Source organism: Athene cunicularia (genome assembly GCF_003259725.1).
Source record: "Athene cunicularia isolate RWA chromosome 5 unlocalized genomic scaffold, athCun1 chr5_part1, whole genome shotgun sequence".
Taxonomy (NCBI): Eukaryota; Metazoa; Chordata; class Aves; order Strigiformes; family Strigidae; genus Athene; species Athene cunicularia.
The window spans coordinates 18,645,411-18,653,848 of record NW_020799101.1 but is presented as its reverse complement, the minus strand read 5'-3'; the positions used below and the strand labels follow the sequence as shown (position 1 = coordinate 18,653,848).

At 39.1% G+C, this 8,438-nt stretch overlaps 1 long non-coding RNA gene across 1 annotated transcript; it reads right to left on the bottom strand.

The window, feature by feature from the left end:
• Nucleotides 1–4,208: 4,208 nt before the first annotated feature.
• On the bottom strand, nt 4,209–8,401 carry LOC113480731. Its single transcript, XR_003398518.1, has 2 exons — nt 7,886–8,401; nt 4,209–5,585 (listed from the first exon to the last, which is right to left on the bottom strand). It is a non-coding gene; the product is annotated as an uncharacterized LOC113480731 (long non-coding RNA).
• Nucleotides 8,402–8,438: the final 37 nt, after the last annotated feature.

The window sequence follows — 8,438 nt, the reverse complement described above, 5'->3', positions numbered from 1 at the left end:
GGCGCCGCCGTGCCAGCGCACCGTAACCTTCCGCGAGAGGATGTAGGCCCTGCCGCCAGCCAAGGGGCGGGCGAGGAGCTCGCTGTCGGCGGCTGCCCGCTGCGGGAGGCCGCTCCGGAGTTACTGCCGGCGTTGCAGCCGCTGCCTCTCCCCCGCTGGCGCTGTGGGACCCGGCGGGGCGCGGGGTGCTGCCGCCGGGGCAGCTGAGCGGCGGCCGCCTTCCCCCGGGCGGCTAACGGCCACCGCCCCGGCCGAGCCCAGCATAGAGCCCTTCCCCAGAGGTCTCCCGCCCAGGCCCGCTACGGCCCCGCTGGCTGCGGAAAAGGGGTGGGGGGAAATTAAGTTTCCCTCGGGAGGCTACAGGAGGCTCCGTGCCGCCAGGGCCCCTGCGGTTGGTTATAATGTTAATCGTCATCAGCAGTCCCTGCGTGGAGACCGGGAGCCTGGAGAGTCACCAGAGCCGAGCCAGAGTCTCAGTTCAGGCAGATTTTAAAGTGACTCCAGAGGAGCTGCAGAGCTGTCTGTGCCAAGGCAGAGAATGGCATTTGCTACAGACACGGCTGAGAGCCCTGCAATGGCTTTCAGTTAATTGTGAATGCCGGCCACGGCGCTTCTGAGAGTGACAAGCAGTACCTGGACTGCTGACTGCTGAGTGCACAGCACCCAGGAGAAATACACGCCCCGTAATGAGGGGTGGGTGATTAGAGAAGCCTAGTGTCTTACTAAATTACTTAGATACCCTGTAGCAAGCTGAAGTCCTCAGCATAGTGACAATTATTGCTCCATATCCTTCCTTCAGGATGCCTGGTTAAAAACCCACCCACTTCGCCATAGCCACAGACAAATAATATATACACCTTACATGGAAGTGCAGGTTCAGGTGTAGCTGTGTCTTCGTGCCAATGCAACGCTGCAGGTGCTGGCCTGGGACAGCAGCGTGAGATCGCTTACCTTATCAAACATCCAGCTAGAACAACCTGCACGAGCACCTGCCAAGGGTATCTAAAGAGGTTTGCTCTCTAAAGGATGCTCCCTGGCCCACTGGAGGCTGCGGAATTAATGTGAGGATCTCAGGACAGTCAAAATTCTAATGATAACATTTTTTTTCAAGAATTAAGCTAGATGGTTACTTGGTGCCCGTAGATATTTTTTTTGGAAGAAGAAGCTTGTGGGCCAGCAGTATGTCCCTGAGGAGGGAACAAGATGAGACAAACTAAAGAAAGAAGTGGGAGGATGAGTAGGAAGATATCCATGTTTAAGAGATCTTAACCCCATAATAATAATAATAACAAAAAAGTCTATTTTGAGTCTTTTGCTTTTTGCTTATTTGATGCTGAATATCTTGTTTCAGTTATATTTTAGTTAAGGAGATTGGTGCTCTGTAAAGCACCTAAAATAGAATATGGAGATAGAGACAGCAGAAGTAGAATGGATGCCAAAGTGAAATGATCTGGAGTGCTGAGCACTGCATCAGCCCACACACAGGCCCACCCCAAGGATAGTGATGCAGAGAAGTCTTAGATGGTGCTCCCTGCTTGGAAAAATGATGTCAGTATTGGCAGACCCGAAACGAAAGTGAAGGCTAACCAAAATAAACTCATTAAATGTACTTCCCTTCCATATAGCATAAAAATCCCATTCTCCGTGCAGTGCACCTTTGTGTTAGGCTTGTGCTCTTTAACAGCGCTGCTGACAGCTTCACAGCCAGCACATAACAGTGCACTTACTAAATATAAGTACTTCATTAGCATCTAGCATACTTCTGCTACCACAAAAATAATAACAAATAGCCATACTGTGGGGAAGGTCGATGCTGCTTGCCAGGAAAGGTGTGCACAAAGTGCTGGATGCCTGGGACAGACCAGATTTTAGGTGTATTCTTATTTCACAAAAACTGACAGCCTCAGAATAAGGCAGGCAGAACAGAGAGAGATTTAATTAGGTAGCTGATGTGAACTGTACCCTCATGAAAATGTTGGGAAGACAGGCCCCATGGGACAGATCTATTTTCCAGGTTTACAAAGATGGGTTTTCTTCCTACCATTTCCGGAATTTCAATGATGTGTGGTTTAGGATGGAGGCACAATGTCTGAGGGTCAGACATTTTAAGAGGCTGGACTTCACATGTGCTACTGCCCCCAAAGGTAAAAACCTGAAGTTCTAGATAAAGAACTGGATCAAAGAGAAACCTTAAGAGGGATATCAGAACCTATATTCTGGAAGCATCTGATGTTCCTGTTGTTTTAAAAATTCTTTTCGCTAAAAGACTTCAAAAAAGATGAGCCCTCAGGAGGCGATTTCCTAGGTACTGCCATGCCAGGTTCCTAGGGGAGAGGCAGTCTGTTGGCTCTCTGGCAATAGACTGCAGAGATTGGAATTTATTTTTACAGTTTCTGGGAACTGATACTAGAAACACATCTTCAAGGTTGTTGAAAAACTTGGGGTTTTGTCACCCCCCCAGAATGGTGATCAGGCAGTTGGAGAAATTATTTCATTATCAGGTGGGTTTATTACTGATGCAGGCACAAAGAACATAAAATAGCTGTCTGAAGAAGTGTAATGATTCTCTAGCTTTCTTCATGTACTTCAGCCAGCTGAAGAAGAGTATCGCCTGGCAATGATTCTGGCTTCCAGCATCAGTAATTTGGGATGTATGTATAATACTTCTCACCTCAGGCCAGCTCCGTAGTATGGTGGATTAGAATACTGGATGTCTCTTGGACCACAGTATTTGACATCCAATTAACTCAGGTAGTTTTGATCTTGTAGCTTCTTATCCCAAGGAATCTGACAAACTGATAAAAACTCCATGTCTTGGGTGTAGGAGAGAAAGGAAGGCAAGAATAAATTCCTAACCGATGCAAATTAACATGGATTTATTGACTTCAGGGCATGTTTACAGTTGCTGAAAATCTGTACCAGAAACTACGATTCTGATTTAAAATTATGATCACCCTTGAACTGCGTATGTGGAGTTGTTGAATTTTTTACCTCTAGCTGTAGCATGAAGACTTATGACAGCTGTACCTGACCCAAAGAAAATTTTTTTAACATAGACCAACCACACAATTACAATTTAGGGTTAACTAAGGGAGACTTGGCCATTAGAGGATGTATCTGGATTTTACATACCTGTCTACCTATGTCATATATATTCTCATATATATATTTGTTAAATTGAGCTAGGACTTTTATTGCAAAATTAATGTCCCAATTTGCCCCACAGGAATATTCAGATGAAAATGAATTACTCGTGGACAAAGGAGAGGTTTAAAAAACAGTGCAAATGGCTCATTTAATTATTTCCATTATGTAAAAAAGCAATCCTGAGTATCTTTGAAGATTTTTTTTTCTGGGTTAATTAGGACAAACTGATATGAGAAATAACCAGTGCTGTAAATGAACCAACTGATTTCCAACCTTTCTTCAGGACTGAAATTCTGAAGCATATTTGTTTACCTTTGTTTATTATGCCATTATAAGCTATATATTGGTTCAAAATCTGTACCTAACAGCAACAGCTGTTCAGCTTTCATCTGTTAGTTCTAAGACAGAAATTTGAACTTATAAATTAAGCTAGGTTTTGGCCCACTCAGCTTTCCAGCGTATTCTTAAGAAATGAAATGCAAACTCAAGCTATCCCTAATAAGGTGAATCTGACTAAGAACTGTTTTATTTGTTGCACTGTATCATTTAAAATTTTGAGAATTCATCTACTGAAATTAGAAACAGAACTTTTCCTATCATTAGAATGACTATTCCCTTTCGTAATTTATAGTAAAAAAAAAAATAATTCTTTGACAGATGTTTTAACTGGAATCGCCGTCAGTGAATATAGTTCATATACATGTATTCTACAGTGAAGAAGCATGACCTAGGTACGCTTGACAATGTTATGTAAAAACATTAAATACTTAGCAAACACATAAACGTTCTGTCCTCTTCTGGATTTGATTCTTGAAAAATAGTGGATACAATTTGGCTTTTATCTGTAAAAACACTGACAATAACGAAACATAAACAATAGAAAAATGGAACAAGTGACTTCTGTTTGTATCATGAATCATCCAGTGTTTACCTTCCTATGAAACTGGCAATTACAAAAACTGAGAAAGAAAATCCTGTTTTCACATACTCCAATGTTTCTAGAGAACTATGAAGGAACTATAGGATTATGAAGAAATGTTGTTTTTTTAAGACTGTGTGAAAAAGTTTTGTTCTTTTTTTCATTTATTTTACATTTCAAGTGTAAAAAAGGGAAAAGCACTTCTTAGAAGAATGATTTTATGTTTAATCTGCAAAATGTATGACTGAGTTTATGTATGGGGGCAGGTCTGTAACCCCAATCTGTGCACATCTTTGTAAGACTGGATCTTTTAAGGTTCCCAACTCAAACTGCCCTAAGTTTAACACACAAAGCTTTTCAAATTATCAGGCTTCAAGGATGCCAATTTACATAGCTAAATACATAGAAAAGGATTCACTAATTTAACTGCAATGTGTAAATAATTTAGTTCTAACCAATGGCAGAATCAGTTTTATATTACAAGAAAACAGACACTCAATGTAGGTAGCAACTACTGTTACTCAATTACATAGATGGCCTTCTAACACTTAATGGTCAGTGAAAATAAGTGATTTTGGTACACACCAGTGGGAATGAAGCAAATATAAAGAAACCACGAGTGTATAAAAGATTGGAGATTTTTGTTTTATTTTTTCCTCTCAAAAATGAAACAGTAATTTACAGGAACATGTATGTTCACATTTATAAGAGCTACCAGGTCTGGAAATTTAAATGTTAAGATTAAAGCAATTTTTATTTTTACATCTTGTATAAATGGGGTCAAATTCAATTCTGTTCTAGCTTTTTATTTCAATGGAGTTCCACCCACTTATTTGCAGTCTTAGTAAAGCTCATAGAGTATTTTTATAAGGATACTGGCTTAGATTTTCACAGCTGCCAATGGCATTTAGCAACATTAATTTTGTAGAAAATGGTCTCCCCAAAAAATCATTGCCTATGAGCAGAATATATAGAGAGGGTAAAAAACTAATTTCTGAGATACCAACAGAATTTCAGTTGACTTCAAAAGCAGTACAACAAATTCAAACCCAGTATGGGTAGCTCACACATATAACTGGCAATATTATAGCTATGAAAACTAATTATGAATTTGTTCCAGTTGCACAGATGTTGAATGCATGTATATACTTAATTTTGGCTTCTTATACTTCTAACTTATTACACACTGGTTATCTATGCTTATCACCATAATATCAGTCTCCTAGCTGCGCATTAAATAGTATGACAAACTTGTGTCCATCTGTTCTCACATCCATTCGCCTAGGGCAGATATCTGTAAAATAGTTTCATTTTGATTTCTTTTTTAAACGTATGTATATACAATATGAGAAAACAATTGTTATGTGTGAGGCCCTGTTCTTCTTCAGTGCTTATGTTAACAAAGCCAAGGTTGAAAAACACACTTTGCATGTAAGTAGTAAGGTTTATTATTTTTCCAAGTTCTTATTTTTCCTTCTTCTATCTTAGGCTGCTCCCAAAGAATGGACGTGTTAAATCTCTATAGAAACAGAGACCAGCGCTGTAACCTTACTATCATATTATGGCAAAATTTAGAAATGTAATACTAGGTAGAATGGTTGCAAGTCTTTCACTGCAACTAATAAATTTATAAAATAATCTTTTGTTAATATTAAATCTTAAACACAAGTCAACAAATGCATGCTTAGTGAAAGAGAGTAAAATGATTTAGAACAGTAAATTTATCCAGTCAGAAATTCATCTTCATAGCTATTGCATAGCCCTCTGTTCATAAAAAAAAAAAAAAAAAAAAAAAAAAAAAAAAAAAAAAAAAAAAGCTCTGTAGCAATGGGATAGCCAAGTTCTGTGGTTTTAGGCACAAATACTGAGTAATTCCATGGCCCGGTCCAGCTCCCACTGAGATCCAGGAGATTTTGAATGAGACTGTAGAAGATCCTGGCAAATCATTTAACATTGTATGTCATTGGAATGACAGAGGCATTTCTTGCCTGCCCACAACTGAATGTAAATTTTAGGAGAACAAAGAATACTGATCACAATCTAGCTGTACAACTGAGTGAAAGCAAATTTTCAAGGAGCAGGCAGATGCCAGTTTAGGTGAGGGGTTTTTTTCTACATTAAATAAGCAGCAAAACATTAGTATTCTTTTTTGTTTACATTTATCACTGCCATATGTCAAATTAGGACAAAAAAATCCCCTTAGTCAGAATGTTATTTTGGACCATTAGCTGTGAAATATTTTCAAATACGGAATGATGCAATTTAACAGAAACTACTGCAGAACCTAATTGTGGTACCTTAATTGATCATCCCGCAATTTTTCTTAAATAAAACAAGATAACTATATTCCAAACTATTTTGAAGGTAACTTTATTTTAAAATTCCATTTTTAGTATAAACTATTAGCGTGAACCAAGAGTTAGCAAAAGTAGACACAAAAAGTTAAAAAAAAAAAAAGGAATAAATGCACAGCAATCCTTCTATTCAAAGGCCCTGTTAATCTTTGGCAACATTCATTGCACGTGACTGAGTGGCTTTTTACTTTGCATTTCCAAGTTTCTTCACCTATGTCCAAATGCTGTAATGCTGATTGTTTGTAAGAGAATCTACATAAATTTTAATTGCTTGTCTCATAGTCTCTCCTCAACAAATAAATCTAATCCCTTCACTTTTAGTAAGTGAAGGCTTGGATCAATGGAAGAACATACTACATGCATTTAAAATGAACTTTAAAGAGACTGAAATAAGGCACCCACATTCTAAACCATCACATTTAAATTTTGGTAAGATTATTCTCCTGATAATATCTTCAGCCTTCCACATTAGTGGAATAATAATGGATAATAATTAGTGGAATAATAGTGGATAATACCTTCAGTCTTCCAACATTTTGGCCAATGACTATGAGTCTGCATTAGCTATTTATCTCTGTGAGATAACTGTAAAATTTATTAGCCTAATATTTATACAGAATTCAGTGTTTCAATAATGAGACCTTCACCTGTATTAGACCAGCACAATGAGCTGAATGATTTGTACAGGAACATTGTTCTTCACACATCACTATGAATCTCAGGGAGTTCCAAGATTCACTTATAAAAGCAAAAGCTCTTGTAGCCCACATGAATCAAATACTGTGCCATGTTTTCCATAAAGAAATTAAGCTGGGAAAATATGAGCTTAAAATTGTTTGGTTTGAAAACAAAACCTCAATTTGTGTGTTCTTCCATAGCAAAAAAAAAAAAATAAAAAAATCCAACATCACTGCTTAGTAGTTTTTAAAAAAATATACTAAAAATAGGAGTCTGGGCATTCTATATCCAAAGTGGAAGCTGTCTATAAGCCCATAATTTGCAGACTAGCCAGCTGCAAATCGGTTTTCTGACATCATTTCACAAACTAGTTCCTATATAAATGTTAGGATAGTTTGGGGACCAAACTATGACACATTAAATATTCTACTTTGTTTGCTATGAGAAATCCTTCTAGACTGTAAACAGGTATCTGTTGTGTTTGCCAATCTACCACTGTGTTCCAGAAAGGCAAGCAGATAAATTGTATCTTCAGTGGTAAAGCTACTGAGATTGTTAAACAGAACCCAACTGTTTTCACCTTTATTTCAAACGCCGAAAGTATGCACGATTTTTCAAAGCCAGAAAAACTGCAAAATGTGTTTTAAAAGATTTAGTGCAATCAGATCATCACAACTGTGACCACACTGGAAATACTGCTGGCCTCCCAATCCAGAGAGAGGCCCAAACTAAAACCTTAACTAAAAGTATCTTGAACTACAAAGAAGCTCAAAATCTTAAGGGTTACCTGTCATGAATGAAACCAAAGTCCTTGATGCCAGCGTGGGTCCATGTTTGTTTGTGCTTCCACACCTACTGAGGAGGTACAGTGTGAATGCTACGATGTTTACTGGGGTTATTACCAGCTGGTGGACAAAATCCTCAAACCCAGAGGAGACATGAAGAAAACATTTGACATCAGAACGTGCTTTTGCTGCCTCTCACTTGTAGCCCACAGCAGTTCTGCTGAGACGGGGCTCAAGTGACACGTCAGTTGTAAAAGCATCTGATACTAGGTTGAATTTAACCATCATCTAGATTTTGGTAGCTGACAAAAGCCCTACCATTAAAAAAGGCAGCTGTGCTCGCTTCAACATACCAGCTTTGCAGTCTCTGTCGTACTCCCTTGTCGTTCCCCGAAGAATGTGCTTTATTAAACGCACCCCCCTCCCCGTGCCATCATCCTCTCCCGGGTGCCGCCCGGGCTCCCCGGGGGAGCGCCGGCCACCGCACCGCCGGCGGGGATGCCGTCTATTAAAAAAAAAAAAAAAAGGCGAAGTACTCTATGAATATAAAACCCT